Source organism: Ictidomys tridecemlineatus, chromosome X, assembly GCF_052094955.1.
Source record: "Ictidomys tridecemlineatus isolate mIctTri1 chromosome X, mIctTri1.hap1, whole genome shotgun sequence".
Lineage (NCBI taxonomy): Eukaryota > Metazoa > Chordata > Mammalia > Rodentia > Sciuridae > Ictidomys > Ictidomys tridecemlineatus.
The window spans coordinates 77,317,711-77,337,939 of NC_135493.1; the positions used below are offsets into that span (position 1 = coordinate 77,317,711).

The window sequence follows — 20,229 nt, forward strand, 5'->3', positions numbered from 1 at the left end:
TTTTAAAATTTTTTTATTTACCATACAATTTATTTTTATTTTTTTAGTCATACATGACAGTAGAATGCATTTCGACATATAATACATACATGGAATGTACATACATCAATCATATTGTCTATTCTATTCTGCTGCCCTTCCTATCCTCCCTACTCCTCCCCTCCTCTCCCATCCTTTCTCTCTATCCAATCTAATGTGACACACTTTTTTTTTTCTTTTTCGGCACTTGTTTTTTTATAGATTGGATATTGTGAATAGTTCTGTAGTGAACATGGGAGTGAAGATATTTTTACCAGATGATGATTTCATTTCCTTTGGGTAAACACACAGAAGAGGGATTGCTGGGTCTGCTTCCACCTCTTGGCTCTTATAAATAGTGCTGCCATGAAGGTAGATATGCTCATTGTTTTATTTTGCAATTCCCTGGGGTATCTGATGTTGAACATCTTTTAATATGCTTATTTGATATTGGTGTATCTTCTTTGGTGAAGTATCTGTTAATATTTTTTGCCCATTTTTAAATTGGATTGTTTTCTTCTTGTTTCTTCATCTTTATATATTTTGGATACCAGCCCTTTATCAGATATGTATTTTGCCAAAATTTTCTCTCTGTGATTTGTTTTTCTTTTCTTTTTTAAATTTATTTTTTAGTTGTAGATGGACATAATACCTTTATTTATTCATTTTTATTTGGTGCTGAGGATAGAACCCAGTGGCTCACATGTGCTAGGTGAGTGCTCTACGGCTGAGCCACAACCCCAGCCCTGTTTTATTTTCTTAACAGTGTCTTTCACAGAGCAGAATTTTTAAATTTTAAAGAAGATCTTATTATTATTGGTATTTTGATGAGGATTGCATTGAATCTGTATTGCACTCTGGTAATATGGCCATTTTAATAATATTAATTGTGCCTATCAAAGAACATGGAAGGTCCTTCCATCTTCTAAGATTTCCTTCAATTTTTTTCTTCAATGTTGTATAATTTTCACTAGATATTTTGTCTTCTTGGCTAGATTAATTCCCAATTATTTTATTTTTTGAGATTATTGTGAATGAGATGGTTTTCCTATTTTTTTCTCAGCAGAGTCACTAAACTATAGTAAAGCTATTGATTTGGGAATGCCAATTTTGTTTCCTGAAACTTTGCTGAATTCATTTATCAGCTCTAGAAGACTTCTGATGCAGTTTTTTGAGTCTTCTAGATATAGGATCATGTCAACAGCAAACAGAGATAATTTGACTTCTTCTTTTTATATTTGTATCTCTTTAATTTCCTTCTCTTTTGTGACTGCCCTGGCTAGTTCAAGAACTATATTGAATAGGAACAGTAATAGTGGGCATCCTTATCTCATTCCTAATTTTAGAGGAAATACTTTCAGTTTTTCTATGTCCAGTATTATGTTGGCTTTGGGTTTGTCATATATAGCCTTTACAACGTTGTGGTAAGTTCCTTCTATTCCTTGTTCTCCAACATTTCTAACATGAATGAGTGCTGAATTTTATTAAAGGCCTTTTCTACATCTATTGAGATGATCATAGATTTTTGTTCTTAATTTGACTTACATAGAAAATTACATTTATTGATTGCATATTTTGAACCAACTTTGCAACCTTGGGATGAAACTGACTTGATAATAGTATATTATCTTCTTGATGTGTTTTTGAATGTAGTTTGCTAATATTTTATTAAGAATTTTTGCATTTAGGCTCATCAGGGATGTTGTTCTATAGTTTTCTTTCCTTGATGTGTCTTTGTCTGGTTTAGTTTCAGGGTTATACTGGCCTCAAAGATGTTTTGGGGAAAGTTCTCTCCCTTTCAATTCCATGGAATAACTTGAGAAAGATTGCTGTTATTTCTTCTTTAAAGGTCTGGTAGAACTCAGCTGAGAATCCATCTGGTCCTGATATTTTCTTTGTTGGAATGCTTTTAATTGCTGCTTCAATTTAATTACTTGATATTGGTCTGTTTAGTTTTTCTTTATTTTTATGGTTCAATATAGGCAGGTCATATGTGTCTAGAAATTTGTCAGTCTTTCAGATTTCCCATTTTATTGGAGTTTGAATTTTCAAAATAGCTTCTAATGATCCTGTGGATTTCAGAAGTGTCTGTGGTGATATATTTTTCATTTCTAATTTGTTTATTTAGATCTTTCTTTTTTTTGGTTAATTAGACTAAGGGTTTATTAATTTTATTTATGTTTTTGAGGAACCAACTTTTTGTTGTATTGATCCTTTTTAATTTTCATTCTCAATTTCATTGATTTTTGACTCTGATCTTAATTATTGCCTGATATTGGAATTAGTTTGTTTTTCCTTTTTAAAAGCCTTGAGGTGGAGCATTAGATTATTTATTTGGAATCTTTTAATGTAGGCACTCAATGTTATAAATTTTCCTCTTAGAACTGCTTTCATACAGTCCCAAAGAGTCTGATATGTTGTATCTCTGTTCTTATTTGTTTCTAAGAATTTCTTGATTTCTTCTCTCATTTCATCTATGATCCATTACTCATTTAAAAGATTATTGTTCAATCTCCATGTGTTTATATAGTTTCTGTTATTTTTCTTGCTGGTGATTTCTAGTTCTATTCCATTATGATCTGAGAGAATGCCTGGGATTATATCAGTTATTTTGTATTTTCTAAGACTACATTGTGACCTAGCATATGGTCTATTTTGGATAAGGTTACATGAGCTGCTGAGAAGAAAGTAAATTCAGGTGCTTTGGGGTGAAATATTCTGTGTATATCTAGTAGGACCATTTGATTTATTGTATTATTTAGATTGGAAAGATCTTTATTGATTTTATGTTTGAATGACTTGTCTATTGGTGATAGGGGTGTGTTGAAATCTCCCTGTATTATCGATATTGAGGTCTATCGGGATTGATGTCAAGAAGTATTTTTTAATGTAGTTAGGTACACTGAATTTGGGGGCATATATATTTACTATTGTAATATTTTATTTCTGGATTGTTCCTTTTATTAGTATCTAATGGCTTTCTTTGTCTCTTTTGATTTACTTTTGCTTGAAATACACTTTGTCAGATATGAGGAGAGTTACTCCTGCTTGTTTTCAGACTCCATTTGCATGAAATATTTTGTCTTTTCTTTTACTTTCAGCCTATGGCTGTCTCTGCCTATGAGATGAGCCTCTTGAGTCTAGCATAGAGCTAGATCTTGTTTTTTAATCCATTCTGCCAATATATGTGCTTCAATTGGGGATTTGAACCATTTACAATCAGTGTAATGTAATTTAATGTAGTTACATTCATCTATGGATATATGTTTGTTATTTCCTGCCATTTTTATTTGTTTGCTATATTTGATTTTGTCTTGATTTTCATTTATTTAGTTGTTCTTCCAGCGAACTTTATCTATTTGGAACATTTAGGGGTTGTTTTTGAATTCTTTTGTGTGCAATTTATCTTTAAATATTCTTTATGGAGCTGGCTTAGTAGTCATGAATTCTTTTAATTTATCCTTATTATAGAAAATTTTTATTTCTACATTGATTCTAAAAGATAACTTTCCTGGATATAGACATCTTGGCTAGTAATTGTTTTGTTTTTTTTTTTTTTGGATCTTGAAATATGTCATTCCAGGTTTTACTTGGTTTTAGATTCTGAGTTGGGAAGTCAGAAATGAGACATTGTTTTCCCTTTAAAAATGACCTGATGATTTTCTCTTGAAGCTTTTAATATTCTTTCCTTATATTCTATGTTAGGCATTTTGATTATGGTGTATCTGCAGAGGTTTTCTTTTGATCTTATCTATTTGAAGTTCTATATGCATCATGTAAAGGTCTATCTTGATTCTAAGGTAAGGGAAGTTTTCTACTATTATCTCATTGAAGAGGTTCTTAATACCTTTAGCTTCTATCTCCATAGTCTCTTCAATCCAAATGACTCTCAGTTTTGGTCTTTTGATGTGGTTCCAGAGTTCTTGTATATTCTGATCATGGTCTTTCATTTTTTTTCCTTTATTGCATGCTGTGCTGAGTATTCAAGTTAATATACCTTGTCCTCAAGGTCTGAAGTTCTGTTTTCCATGCAATCTAATCTGTTAGTGATGCTTTTAAGTTAATTTTTAATTAGATTCATTGTGTCTTTCATTTTCTGGAGTTCTGATTGATTTCTTTTCAATATCTATACTTCTTGATTGAAATGAATGAAAATCTCTTCTATTTACTTTCTTCATTTGTTCCTTAGATCTTCTTTCAGTTAATTTAACACTTTAATATTCAGTTTTTTATAGTCTTTCTCTGGAATTTCATCCATTTCCATATCTGTGTGCTCCTTTGTTCAGGGATTGCGAATTTTGGGGGAGATTTGTTTGCCTGTTTCTTTATGTTTTCAGAGGTCATGGATTTGTACATTAGTTGAGAGGAATTCTCTTTCCTCATTTTATGTGTGTGTGTCTTGTGTGTAGTTGCCTTTTTTGTTCTAGGAACTTCTCTGTTTTTGATGTATAACTACATGTCTAGGAGTGGGACCTGAGGTCCCCTCTAGTTGTTCCTAATTGGGACCTGGTTGTTGGTTGGGAATTTTTCTCTTCCCTGTTCTATATGTTGAAGTATTGTTGAGGTTTGTGTGGAGCTAGTTTATGTGTATAGTGAGGGTCAATGTTTCTTGGCTGAATTATGAGTATTGCTTGGCAGCAGGATCTCTACTCTGTGAACTTGAAGAGTTTAAATCATTTTCCAACCTCTCTTACATACAATGGGGAGCCAGGAATAGCAATAATGATAGTAAAATATGTATATCCTTAAGGTAAATATCTGTGTCTACTTTGATATCTATAACACTAATTGCCTTTTTTATAGGAATAGTGGGGTCAGCATTTAACATCAGCACCAATAATAAACAACTGTGAAATAGATAGAATATTAAAGATCAGGTGTCTACTACATTATCCACTGTATTAATAATCATAAAAACATGGATGGGATAGGAATTACATAAACTACATAATTCTATCAACAGAATTAGAGTTTCTTAAGGGAAGAGAAAATAGGGTAGGAAGGGAAGGGAAGGTGTGAAATATTTGAAAATTGAAAAGAGGAAAAGCAGGAGATAGATGGCCAATGATGGCTATAAAGGGTTAGTAAAAACAACTAAACATAATAAAATAATGAAAATAGAGGGAGAGGGAACAGGAAAATTTGGCTATTAGTAGAGGAAGAGAGTGAAAAATGGCCAATAAGAATAAAAACCAAGGTACAAAACTGAGCCACTTAAATCCACATAATATTTTATCCTACCAAAGTCAAACCATGGCTAAATAATAAATGGATGAATAAGAAAACAATTAAAATGAAGGTAAAATCATACAAATAAATAAATAAAAATATATATCCTATCTATGTAGTGAGTGCATGCATGCACACACACACACCCCATACATGATCACACAGAATGCAAAAAAGTAAACAATTAAATTAAATAAAAAATTAACATTAAAAAAGTAATTAATGGGGGTAGGAAAAATACATAAAAATTCTTGATGAGAATTAAAGGGCATATTTCTGCTAAGGTGGTCAAAACTGTTTGCAAGGATGGATTTTTATTATTTGTATATAGTTTTGGACTCTTTAATCCTTGGGTCAAGGGCTGAGGTTGTTAAGGCCAATAACTTTGTGTTTCTTGTCAAGTTTGCAGCAGTTGTGGCTAGGAGGCAAAGTTGGTTGTAGTAGTTCTCAGCTTCCTATCTCTCAATAAAGGATAGGATAGACTGGGGAGTGCTGACAAGTGGTGTACTCCCATAGCAGGACTAATACTGAGTTCTAAAGTAGAAGTTCCAGCAGTTGGGATTCAGTATTGTCAAACCATTTGCTCTCTGTTGGTGGGTATTTGATATTCAACCTGCATCTCCTGTTGCTGGGGACATGCTGATCTCTGAGGGGTGTCTGGGTCTCAGGAGCCTCGTATTAATTCACTTTTAGGGTGCTGACTCTAACCCTCCATAGGTGTCACATTCACCACTATAGATGTGAATTACCCAGGATCAGACCTGGAGTGAAAGCCACTCCTCTCTGGCTGGTTATTGGCATCTTCTCAATAGCTCTAATGGAATTCCAGCAACAAAGGGAGACCTTTCTCTTTCCTTGATATCCTAAGCCTGGTTCGCTCTAGGCACAGTTTTTCTGCACTTGCTTTAGTCACACTGGTCCAGGCACACTCTGGGACTCACAATATGTGACTGCTGCGTCAGCTGACAACTTCCTTTATGAGTTTATGATCTCCTGACTCTGCTCACTGCTGTGGCTACCATCAGCAACCTTGGTTTCCCCTGGACTATCTGCCTATGGTCCAACTGATTTTGGTTGCTTTTCACTCAACAACTTCCCCCACCATCTCTAGACCCATTGAGATCAGCCTTCCATTATATTCCACATGTTTTCTCGAGCCATTTTTTTTCCTGCTGCTCTTTCCTCTTTACCTATGCTCCTCCTCCCTCAGCAATCACAGCTGCTGGTGCCCTCAGCCAAGCTGGTGCATCTCTAATGTATTATTTCTTACATTATGTTGCAAATTTCTGACTTTATATGCCTATAGGTTTTCTTTTACTGTCCAGTGTTGTATTTCAGTGAATTCCCTTAGTTTCTCATATTGTTGAAGAGCAGTATTCCTGATTTTTAAATCTTGAGATAAGAAACTGCTGAGAAGTGCACCTTCTTTTAATCCTCCATCTTTCTCCCTCCCTCTCTCTATTTATTTATATCTTCTTTGATTTCTTTTATCAGTTTTGTAGTTTAGATTTCATATAAATATTGTACATATTTTGTTAGTTTTATGCCAAATTATTTCATTTGTGGATGCTAATGTAAATGGTATTGTGTTTTAATTTAAGTTCAAATTATTCATTGGTGGTATATAAGAAAGCAACTTACTTTTGTATATTAAGCTTACATCCTGCAATCTTGCTATAATTGCTCATTGGTTCCAGGAGGGCTTTTTGTTGTTGATTTTTTTGTTTGTTTTGAGGATACCAGGTACTGATCTCAAGGGCACTCAACCACCGAGCCACATCCTCAACCCTATTTTGTATTTTATTTACAGACAGGGTCTCACTGAGCTGCTTAGTGCTTCACTTTTGCTGAGGCTGGCCTTGTACCCATGATCCTTCTGTCTCAGCCTCTCAAGCATCTGGGATTACAGGTGTGCACCACCACACCCGGCTTGTTGTTGATTCTTTGGGATTTTCTACATAAATGATCATACCATCTGTGGATAAAACAGTTTGGTTTCTTCCTTCCTAATCTGAATATCTTTGATTTATTTTTCTTATCTTACTGCATTAGCCAAGTTTTATAGTACTATGTGGAAAAGGAGTAAAGTGAATAATAGTTGTAGGTTCTTTGTAGATGTTCTTTAGAAAGATAAGAAAGTTCCCCTCTATTTTTAGTTTGCTGAGAATTTTTAAAATCATGAATGGGTGTTGTATTTTGTTAAGTGTTTTTATGCATCTATTGATATGATCTTTTGATTTTCTTCTCTAGCCTGTTAATGTGATGGATTATATTAACTGTGTTTCAATGTTGAACTAGCCTTATATATCTGAAATAAAACTCACTTGTTATGGTATATAATTATTTTTTTACATTGTTTTGATTCAATTTGCAAATGATTTGTTGAGGATTTCTGCATTTATATTCATGAGAGACACTGGTATGTAGTGTTCTTTTCTTGTGATATCTGTCCAGTTTTGGTAATCTTGGCCTTCTAAAATGAATTATTTCTACCTCTATTTTCTGAAAGAGATTTTGGAGAATTGGTATAACTTCTTCCTTAAATGTTTGACAAAATTCACCAGTGAGAGCCAGATGTGGTGCTTGGTTGTGTGTACCTGTAATGCCAGCTACTCAGGAGGCTGGGGCAGGGGAGACCACTTGAGCCCAGGAGCTTAGGGAGAGATGGGAAACAATGAAACTCCACCTCAAAAAACATTCCCCAATCTAGATCTGGTACTTTCTGTTTGGAGAGGTTATCTGTTGATTCAACATAGATAGATAGAATCTCTGTTAGCATTCTTTTTTCCTTTTTTGGGAGTACTAAGGATTGAAACCAGGGTGTTCTACTACTGAATTATATTCCCAACTGAGCATGTGCCACTGAGGATGGCCTCTATAAGATTTTATATATGGTATCCCAAAACTACTCACCTCTAAACAAAGATCATCCTTTAAATTTACTATGAAATTTGAAAGTAGCTTTATTTGTTGGAGAAGCAGATCAGTTTCTGCTGACCGTAGTTTGATTTTTTTGTGTGTGCCTTCTAAAACTCATGTTGGAAACGTAATCCCCATTGCAACAATGTTGGGAAGTGTGGCTTAATGGGAGGTATTTAGGTCATGAGTGCTCATTTGGTTATTAAGGCTCATCCATCATGAGTAGATTAATGCCACCACAAAAACGGCTTGTAGGAGCAGGTTTGTTCTCTTCCATTCTTCTGCCATGTGAACACATAGTAAGAAGCCTCTTACCAATTTGAATACCTTGCTCTAGACTTCCTACTCTCAAAAACTCTTATAAATAAATTCTATTCTTTATAAATTACCAAGTCTTGGGTATTCTATTATAGCAGAATAAACAGAGTGAGATGCTGTCTTAAAAAATGGTCCTTATACTTCCCTGTTAGACCTAGATAATTATTTATACTAAGAATAAAATGGAAAAAATAATAATCTAATTAAAAATTTTAAGTCCATGTCTTATGCCCAGATGAAGGCAAAGGCAACTGTCTACTTTAGGATTTTTGAGTTGGAATATGTGAAGCATGGTGCCCTATCAATCCTGCACTCATAGAAATCTGAACAGAACTTTCCCAGAAAAAAAATAGAGAACTGCATTTATATGGTTTTTAAAATTCATTTATGAAACCCAGTCAGCTCCAGAGCAATAACATTTGGCTTTTTGAAGTTTTATGTACCCAACCATGAAGTTTGGGCCAATACTAATCAAAAAAACACCCAGCAGAGACTAGAATTGTAGTTTTACTTAACAGATGAGAAAACAAAGTCACATGACATGTTGGAACTTGAACCCAGGTTTTCTGATACCGAATCCATGGTTCTTTTTTGTGTACTATAATATATACTGCTTTCATAGCACCCTGCTCCAACATATGAACAGTCATACCCACAAACATTCCAGTATCGATCACATTTGCATCCTTTGCAATGCTTACCAAACAGTAGATACTTGTTATTTGGCTGAATAATGAGGATGTTTGGTTTACTGTATTCAAAGAAACAGAAATAGGAGAGCTGGATAATAAACAGTAGAACCCAGGAAACTCAAAGTCCATTATTGGTTGAACTAACTTTTAAATAAGAATAATCCTATGAGAGTAGATTCTATGAAGAAGAAGAAGAAAGAAAATATATCAACATGGTTTTGGTATTTTTGAAAAGAAGATTTCAATATATTTTTGTTTTGTTCTTTAGACAGAACAAGATAATGATTGCAAGTTTTAAATTGAATCATCCTTGTACTACTTAAAAGCTGAAATCCTTTGTAATCAGGATTTTTTTTTAGAAAATTACAATTGCAGAAAGCCTGTCTCAAGGAGAATAAGCCTTTTGTTTATCTTAATTTTTAATAAATGCTAGGCTTCAAGGATAAGATGGGGAGAGATATGGAAGCGGGGGCTTTCTAGTGAGTTTATTATAAATAACATACAATATTGGTTTGGAGATTACTGTTCTAGCTTAACTTTGTGCTATGAAAGTAGTTCTAACTTGAGTTACCCAGTGTGGTTTACTCATAGGCATGGCAGAAACAAAGGAAAAGTAACCTAAACCCTAGATGTGGTGCAATGAAAAGAACATTGAATTTAGCATTCAGAGACCTGGGTTCTAGTCCTAGCTCTGACATTATTATGCCACTTTAGGTAATTCATTTGCCCTCTGAGTCTCAGCTTTCTGTTGTGAAAATTTTCCTAATGACTTCCATAGGTCGTTGAGAAGATAACATTAAATAATACAAATGAAGGTTAGCAATTGTTCTACAGATTGAAAGTGATATAATAGCTAAACAGAGCAGTGTCATTTGCTTCTTCCAAAGCTCAGTTACCCAACTGGAATCAAAGGGCTATAATATGAGGTCCAAGGATTACTTATAATGGCTCCTATTCATTGAGTACCTGCGACATGACAGATATTGAACCATTTATATACATTATCTCGCTTAATATCTACAATATTTAATACTGATAACTATGCAAGAAAATTACTATCATTCATATTGTACAAAGGAGAAAAGTGAGGTATGCAAAAGAAGAGGATCACAGCCAAGGTCCCATAAGTAAGCATCAAAAAAGGAATTCAAAGCCAGGTTTGTTTAACCTCTAAATCTGCATTCGTCTATTCCTTTTTAAGTCCAGATCACAAGAATTTCTCCAACTGCCCACATAGACAATAAAGTTCAGATTCCCCACAGCTTGACATTAAAGGTCTTCCAAGCTAAGGTGTATATTGATTACCTTTCCAATATCATCTCCAAATATGGCTTTCCCTTTCATTTGTCCCTTCCCTTCCACATACTATCTGTAGGCCATGCACCATGGGACTATCTGTTTCCTATAGGAAGTACATAGGAAAGCATCCAACTTAGTAAGGTCTCCATTTCAAGTCTCATTGCTGATGGTATTCCCTTATGTCTGGTATTAAAGCTGCAATTCATATATTTAGCATAGTCCATAGACAAATCTAAATCTTCTGTCAGCTAAAAGTAGTCAGCTGTATTCCTTAGCTAGTAGTACCTATCACACAACCTAGTCTGAGGTGGCCAGCAGTTAGGGATAAAACTGAGTTTACCTGTTAGTCAGAAAAAGTTCCCCATGTCTTGAAACGAGGCAGGGTTACTTAGACATGTCTCTGAACCTGTAGGCTATTTAGATTCTTCAAAATCATGCCCCCAAACTTGAAGTAGAGACCAGTTGCATCACAGAGCCAGCTTCCTACTTTCTTGGCTTTTTACAGCATAGTAACAGGATTCCCTTGTTCCTCATAGGATCTCATGATGCTACAATCCTGAGTGATGTAGCAAGAAAACCTCTGTGCTCCTTGTCCTTGCCTTCCAAGCACGAAGATAAATCTGTAAGTAAAGGGGTAGGTGTATATGATAAATTCTCATCTGAACCTAAAAGAAGGAAAAATATAGCTTCAAAGAGAACATTTATGTGATTCAATTACTCCTTTCCCCATCCAAATAGATTACCTAAATCATAATTTGATGCAAAATATACTACTATGATTTAGTGAAGATTAGATAGATTGCAGAATGGGACCCTCAGAGAAATTAAGAGAATTTCATGCTATCAGTAATTTTAGCATTCAGCCGTGGTAAAAAGAAACTACACATCATAGAAACTATTTTATTCACTATTAATCACTAACAATAAATAACTCAATTGGTTTATATCATTTATACATCAGATCCAAATACTATGCAAACTTAAAGCTACACACACACACACACACACACACACAAACACACATCCCCCACAGCAAACTAATATATAGTTTCCATGGTTTGATAATCTCTAAAATATTTAAATAAATATCTTAAAATAAATCTTTACCAAGTTATTGAGGATCTTTAATCTTCATAGTGTTTCATATTTCATATTCTTTTGACAAGTAAGCAATTAAGATACTATATCCTTTGTAATTATGTCACATTATGCTCACTTTCTCTTCATATGAGGATGATGCAAGAAAATGATCAGCTAAATATTACATAGGATAATACATTACTAAGGGGTGTGGGCAACCCAAAATATAGAGTCAGGGCTGCAGAGTTAGAGGAAGTCTCAGAGGGAAAAGAAAATCTGAGAGTAAAAGAAAATCAGAGGAACAGAGATAAATTATAGGAAAATATTTGAAAAGTAGCAAAATATGAGAGAGAATTTTTTAAAAAGCTATAATTTATTCAATTTTCCAGAAGTCAAGAGGGCTTAAATGTTTGTCCAAGGTTATAAAATTGGCAGAATCAGGAATAGAAACCAAGTCTTTTGACTACAAGTCCAACACAACAGCAACTTTTTCTTCCAATGTGATGGGTTACTGGCTGGCTGAATTGGAATAGCTGCTGTAGTGAATAAAGCACAAGTCTAAGTAACACTAACTACTTTTTAATTCCAGAGAATACTGACCTAGCTATTTACTTTCTTTATACCTTAGTTTCTCCTGCTGTTAAACAGCAATGATAATAATAGGCCCTAAATTTCCAGGGAGGATGTGAAAGAAGAGTTGAGAAAACATTAGAAATGTTTCATTCATTTGAGATCCTTTAAAGAGCTACAATAGTTAGATGGCATAGCCTGGATTAAGCAAAAAGAAAGCAAACAATTCACAGCTTCCACCTTACTCTATATTAAATTTAAAATTTTAAAAAACAAAAAAGCAAAAAGGAAGTGAACTTTGAGAACGGGTAGGATTGAACCAGTAATCTGTTTGCAAAAGCATCTAAGTAAGAACATGTGCATACATGAATACACACACACACACACACACATACACACACACACACACACACTTTTCTCTCATAATTAGTGAACTAGGAGCTACATCAAAACTAGAATCTAGATTTCTTCACACAGAATTCAATCCACTAGAATGTGAATTCTCTGAAAGCAGTAATTTTCACCCATATGTATCATTGATGCATCATCAGCATCACTAGTATTCATTGGCTTTATTGAGGCAATCCTTTCATTATCCTCTCATTTTACAGGTAAGTATATGTTCTAGTTTCTGCATAATTGTACACTAACAGTATTTCTGTAAACAACTCTGTTAGGAATATAAAGTTATGCTACTGTTTTATGTCAAAATTCACAGTACTACTGTGGAATCTAGTGTTATAGAGGTTCACAATAGTACAATGGATCCAGACTCAAATATTCTGAAACATCTTATTCTAGTTTCAGCACTTACCTATGTGCCAAGACTCATGCTATTTACTGAAGGGAATAAAGTAGAGAAGTACAGTCCTTGTCTCAGGGGAGCTTTCAGTTTACCTCAGAATGCTATGTCTGATACACGTGAAACAATTTGACAACAATGTAAGGAAGAATACATAATTGACACAAACCAATTAGCCAACAATACACAACTGAATATATAATTGACATGAAACAAGAACAATGTGAGGCAGAATATAGTATTGAATTTCTGCTTTTTAGCTCTGAGTTGGTTCATAAATGACACCCCATACATTCTTATGTTGTCATGGAACCTCAAGGAACTTTCTATTGGCTTTGATATCTAAACAAAGTGGGCTAAATTCTGGGACTGGTTTGGCAATGTTCCAGTCCCTGATGATGATGAGCTGCCTTGCTCTTCCAGACAGAGCCCCAGAGGGCATATAATCTTTGCATTAATGGGATAAATCATATAGATTAAATCACTAGTCAGGAAAAGTCAACTTAATCAATATTCCTATAAAGAATGCTTACTTGTTTGATTTATCTTTAATACATATTCATTACAATTAAGACAGAAGCAGGCTTTATTTTTAGAAGATATGTAGGTATCCAATTGAAGTATTGATTTATATTTTACATTTTTTAGATTAATTCTTCAGCTTCATCAGAAAACTGAATGATGAATTTTTAATTTTGTGCATCAAAATTAACTGAAATAAATCTTTTCAAGAGCACTAGGAAATATCTAGAGTTAAGGCCACTACCTTACTTTTGTCAAAGGCATGATCATTTCAGGGTTTCAAATGACTGGGTGTCATCCTTAAGCCATTTCTTGTGCCCTAAATCTAGTGGAGCTAGCACTTGCAAAAAGCTTCAATGCTAGCAACACCCTTTGTTAGTCATTCTTTGTCTTACAGTTGGTTTAAGGCAAGAGCTTTATGGTCTCTCTCCCTGCTTGTAATCAAACACCATCTTGAAAAAATCCCTTTGCACAGTTTCTCATTTCCCTGCTCAAAAACTATCAGTAGTTCCCATTGGCATTAATGCCTATTAGCATTAAAGCACTTGATGATCTGACCCTATAGAATTTTAACTTCTTCATCATTATTCCTTAACATGAACTCCTCCCCTCTAACAAACTCTTCCACTTATTGGTTTTCCCTTATGACAGTATTTCTATATCTGTGTCCTAACACTGTTCATTAACTATATAGGGAATTCCATTTTACTAGTGTTCCCTGATCATCCTGTTCAAGTCCTACCATTTTATGGGGGTACTGGGGATTGAACTCAGGGGCACTTGACCAGTGAGCCACATCCTCAGTCCAATTTTGTATTTTATTAGAGACAAGATCTCACTGAGTTGCTTAGCACCTTGTTTTTGCTGAGGCTGGCTTTGAACTTGTGATCCTCCTGCCTCAGCGTCCTGAGCTGTTGGGATTAAAGGCTTGCACAGTCGAGCCCTGCAAGTCCTACCATTTATCAAAAAGTTTTTTTCCAACTGCCCTAGCTCAAATAACCACTTTCTTTAACCAGAGCACACACTACTTTTTTTATGAGAGAGAGAGAGAGAGAGAGAGAGAGAGAGAGAGAGAGAGAGAGAGAGAGAGAGAGAGAGAGAGAGAGAGAGAGAATTTTAATATTTTTTTTTTAGTTCTCGGGGGACACAGCATCATTGTTTGTATGTGGTGCTGAGGATCGAACCCGGGCCGCACGCATGCCAGGTGAGCACACTACCACTTGAGCCACATCCCTAGCCCGTACACACTACTTTTAATTTCCACATCTCTTCATTACTCTAGATATTGTTTTATTTATTTTTTTTGTGTAAAGTTAAGTGTCCCCAATTGGACAGAAAGATCCTCAGATATCTGTACTTGAAATACCCATGTTACCAAAAGCAACAATATATATGCTATTTCTATCTAGAGCAAAATTATGTGTTAAGTAATCTCATGAATCTAAAGTTAAGTTTTAAAGAAAGAAATTCAAGCCCAGTCAATATGAAAAGAAACTAAAATATTGGCTTTTGTAGCTAATTTATTCAACTATTTCCTTTATAGATTGAAAGAGATAAGTTCCTGCTTTTTTAATTCCCAAATGATTTGTTCTATTTAGAATGAATAGATAATGAATAAGCAAACACCTTCTTTACACTTAGAGATAAATGCACTGCTTTTAAAAGCTAGATTAACATTTTAATGGTTTTTGATAATCCTCATGCTTAAGTGTATCCCCTTCCCATGGCATGACTTTCTTTAAAACCTCATCAGTAAACATAGATTCCTGAATGAGTTATCCTTAACCCTGAAATTTCTTACTTTTGTATGAAGGGATGAGGGCAAATTATCCTTATCACAAATAACTCTTTCTTCCACAGTTGAGGACTTGGCAAGAAAATGGTCAGAGATAGTATACCATCTGCTGTGACCTATTAAACTCTTCCAACAACTTAAGTGATAATATAATGTAATCAGTGAACATTAACATATTAAGCATATTTTATATGGAATTTTTACACAAAGCATTTTAAAACACTTGAAAGTTCAATTCAAAATCACACTTCTCTATATTATTGATTCTTGTTCACCCTATTCTACTTTCACTTGCACTATTAGAATATGAAATAAAGAACTTGAGAGATTCAGAGATGTTTTATTTAGTAAGGCTTCTAATCTAGGCCAAAGCCCTCAGTGAAATAAATAATTAGTGCTGGGAATAGAAAGCGAAATAGAAATTCAATTCACAAATTTGCTATTTTTGCCTTTGGTCTTGATATTACAACTGACTCACAAGAATGGAAGATTACTATAGCGTTAATGCTGTGACCTAAGTCTCAAACTGTCAGTTTCTATTGAAGAAGCTCCACTCTACACTAGCTATCACACAGATCACAGAACATCATAGTCCACTTTTCAGAAGATTAAGGAAAAACAACAAAAGCTTTCCAAACGCTCATTTTATGAATACTGAAAGAAAATACATCAGATTCCTACCAGTCCAGATACCACAGGGTCAGGAAGACCTTAAAAGTCATCTAAATTAAAGTGCCATTTGATGCTAAAGTACTTTCAGTGAGGAGTGCACTCGCTACCTTCTGAAAAGAGCTCTGAGTCCACGCTTAATTATGCTAAGACTAACTTTGTTTCCCTTGTATCTTCTGCAATAAAATAAAGGTCTGCTTTCCCTTTCAGTTTTTACCATATAGAGAGACAGTAATCATGCTACCTCCTCCCACTCTTTTCTTCTCTAGGGTAAACAACCCTAGCATCTTTAATCTTGCCAACAATTCCATTTTCCTATAAAAATAGCCCTAGACACTTTAATCCTAGGTGATCTTATACTGCAGAAATATTAATCTTTAATCTCTCATGCTTTTATAGAAAACAATTGTTTGTCTCATCCAAGATGGACTCTTTTCTACCCTCTCCTCCCATTATTTTTTTAGCATTATCTTTTCTCCCTCACACCCTTGATCCTATCATTTAACTGAGTATGATACAAAAGTGGAGAAGATTTAAATGGCTAGTTATAGTTGCATTGATTCCTGTTCTATATTCTAAAAAATCAGGTGCATTGGTTCCCTATGTAGGTTTTATGAGAAAATTTACCAAAAAAAAAACCCCTATACTTAATATAGGCTGCTTTTAAACTTTCATTTGGTTTCTGACTGAATTTTGGGTTGGTGGTTCCTGAAAGGGGGAAAAAATGTTTGTTTCTGCCATGGGACATTTATTTAGCACTATCTGGCATTCCATTACTCCTAGAGACAACCAATTTTCCATGCCATAATATACTAGGGTACAGAGAGAAAATGAATGATGAAAATCACATCAAAACTTTGTTCAAGAGGAGCGCAATGGCACATGCCTATAATACCAGTGCCTTGGGAGGCTGAGGCAGGAGGATTGCAAATTCAAAGCCGGCCACAGCAACTTAGCAAGGCCTTGAGCAACTTAGTGAGACCCTGTCTCAAAATAAAAAATAAAAAGGGCTGAGGATGTGGCTCAGTGATTAAGTGCTCCTGGGTTCAATCCTTGGTATTAAAAAAAAAAAGTCTTCATTCAATTCATTAGTTTTCAACTTCCTTTCTTTCTCCCTGTTATCCAAGTAGCAAGACTGAGTGAAGGCAAGGACAGAAGAAAGTAAAACAAAAGAATATAATAATAAAATTTAGAGTGATTGAAAACTGGTAATAAGTCATCTTTGTACTGATTATATAACTTCTAAGCCTCCTTAAAATGTTTACCCTTTTCAAATTCTAGAGGTTTCTTCCTAAAGGCGCTTTATAAAAGATGGTATCCTTACTAACAGAATGTAAAATTATAGCCTAAGAAAGAAGATATCTGAAAGGTAAAGGGTCAGGTGAGGTCAGCAAACTGACAACAATTTCCAAGCTAAAATGGGGTTTGTTTTTATTGACATATGGGCCAGATGTTGCAAAGTTATTTCGATATCATCCGCAACTAACATTTGAGTGTTTATTGCAAACTAATCACTGAATTTTTTTTCATTTATTTTTCATAAAAACTGTATGAGGTATATGCTATAATTAGTCCCCTCTCATAAGTCAGAAAACTGAGTTTTAGTGAAACTAATTATCCACATTTATGCAATTATAAATTGTCAAGTTAAAAATAACCAGATTCTAGAGCTCTCATTATTTAAGCTATATTGCCCAACAATATTTTCACTACTCCAGAGAGTTGGTATGATCATCATAACTCTTCCCAGACAATCCAACATGAAAAAAATGCAGTAATTGCCACCTTGGAGAGTTGATTTTAAAAATTACATATTTAAAAAAATGACAACTAAAACTGCATATATTAATCATGTATCATCATGTTGTTTTGAAACATGTATGCATTGTGTAATGGCTTAGTTGAGATACTTAACATATGTATTCCTTCACATATTTATTTTTGTGGTAAGAACACTTAATATCTATCCTATTAGCAATATTTTTGTTTATTTTTTTATTTATATGTGACAGCAGAATGCATTACAATTCTTACCTATTTTGGAAAGCCATATTTAAAATCTGCTATCTGTGTTCCTATAAAGGTTAAATAGAGAGAAACTAACTACTGTTTATGCAGCTATATCTCTGCTGCTCTGATCTCCAAGTACCACTCACTTCAGATAAAACTTCAAAGAATCCATTTTAGAAAAATGTATATGATCAAAATTAAAAGTAATAAGACAGATTAGTGTTATGAATTTTATGATATAATATACTGAGAATGACATATCACTTCTGTAGTATGCTTGCCAAAAATCTATCTAATCATGAAAATATCAACTAAATCCAGAGTGAGAAATATTTTTTAAATAACTGATCTGAACATCTCCTATGAATATAGATACAAAAGTCACCAACAAAATACTAGCAAACCAATGCTAGCAATATATAGAAAGAATTATACACCATGACCAAGTGGGATTTAGTCAAGGAATGTAAAGTTAACTTAACCTCAAAAATAAAAACATTAGAATACCCATATTAATGGAACAAAGTACAAAAACAGATGGTCATCTTAACAGATGTAGGAACAGCATCTGACAAAATACAGCATCCTTTTATGATAAAAAAAAACACTAGACCATGTAGGAATAGAAGGAAACGTCCTTGATCTGGGAAAAGAAAAGGGCATCTACAAAAAACCCTCATAGTTAACATCATACTTCATAACCAAAGACTGAATTTCTTCCCTTTAAGATTAGAAACAAGACAACAATTATCCATTCACTCAATTTTCATTCAACGTAAAGTTGAATGAAACAAGTTCAATAATTTAAAGTTTCTTTCCAGAGCAACTAGACAAGAACATAAGTTAAAGGTATTCAGATCAGACAGGAAGAAATAAAGGAACTTCTATTCACAGGTGACATAATAATGTATATAGAAAATCCTAAAAAATCCTCTAAAAGTAAGGGAACAAATAAATGGGTTCAGCTGTGTTGCAGGGCATAGAAAAATATAAAAAAGCAATTTCACTTCTATACACTTGCAATAAACAATACAAAAATTAAGAAACCAATTCCACTCATAATAGCATCATAAAGAATAAAATACTTAGGAAATAATTTAACAATGCAATTGCAAGGTGTGTACTTGGAAAACAGCAAACATTGTTGAAAGAAAATTCTAATGATACAAAAGTTGAAAGACATTTTATGTTCATGAATCAGAAATTTACTATTAACAAGATGTCAATATTTTCCAAATTGAGGTACAGATTCAGCACAATCACTACTGAAGTCTTAGGTGAATTCTTTGTAGAAATTGACAAGCTGATTCTAAAATTTACATGGAAATACAAAGGACCTGAAATAGCCAAAACAGTCCTGAAAAGAAGAATAAAGTTGGAGGACTAATATTTCCTGATCTCAAAATTTACTAAGCTACAATGAATTAAAGTGAATTATATTCCATGCTTTCAATATTATGTCAAAATGAACACTTACATTCTGTATAACTAAAATGAATTAATTAAAAAAGCTATAATGACCAAGGCAGTCTGGTGCTGATACCAGAATATAGACCAATGGAATAGAATTGAGGGTCTAGAAATAAATCCTTATATATATGGCCAATCAATTTTCAACAAGAGTGCCAAGACCATTCACTCTTGGAAGAAAGAAGAATCTTTTCAACAAATGGTACTGGGAAAACTGAATATCCTTATACAAAAAAGTGAAGTTGGATCCCTTCTTCACACCATACATACAAATTAACAAAAAGTGGATTGAAGAACTAAACTGAAAATCTACAACTTTAAAATAATCAGAAGAGGGCTGCATGTATAACTAAATGATAGAGTACTTCCCTAGCATGTGTGAGGCCCTGAGTTTAATCTCCATCACTTCAATAAAATAAAATAAAAATCCTCAGAAAAAAAACATAAAAATAAATTTTTGTAACTTTGGTTTGATAATGGTTTCTTAGATATGACATCAAAAGCACAGAAGAAATAGAATAAACAAACACATTGAACTTCAAAATTAAAACTGTTACACTGCAAGGGACACCACTGAATAGGAAAAATGACTCTCTTCCTAATATGAAGAAGATTTTACAATTTATTTATCTCATAAGGGTCACATATCAAGAATATACAAAAATACCCTCAATTCAACAATAAAAAATTAAATCAATCATTTAAAAATGGGCAAAGGATTTGAATAGACATTTATCCAAAGAAGACACACAAATTTGTGGCCAATAAACATATGAAAAGATGCTTGACATTATTTGTCATCAGAGAAAAGCAAATAAAGAGCACAATTAAATACC

At 33.9% G+C, this 20,229-nt stretch overlaps 1 protein-coding gene across 2 annotated transcripts in view; it reads right to left on the reverse strand.

Moving 5' to 3' along the window:
- Positions 1-20,229, reverse strand: part of Nexmif (neurite extension and migration factor) — a 121,091-nt gene that overhangs the window by 49,190 nt on the left and 51,672 nt on the right. Inside the window, exon 2 of one of the 2 annotated variants that reach the window (XM_021734665.3) lies at positions 10,816-11,095. The exons of the other annotated variant lie outside the window; for it this stretch is intronic. The gene's annotated coding sequence lies outside the window, so the exon portion shown is untranslated. The remainder of the gene's footprint in view (positions 1-10,815; positions 11,096-20,229) is intronic. 2 annotated transcript variants of the gene reach the window in all.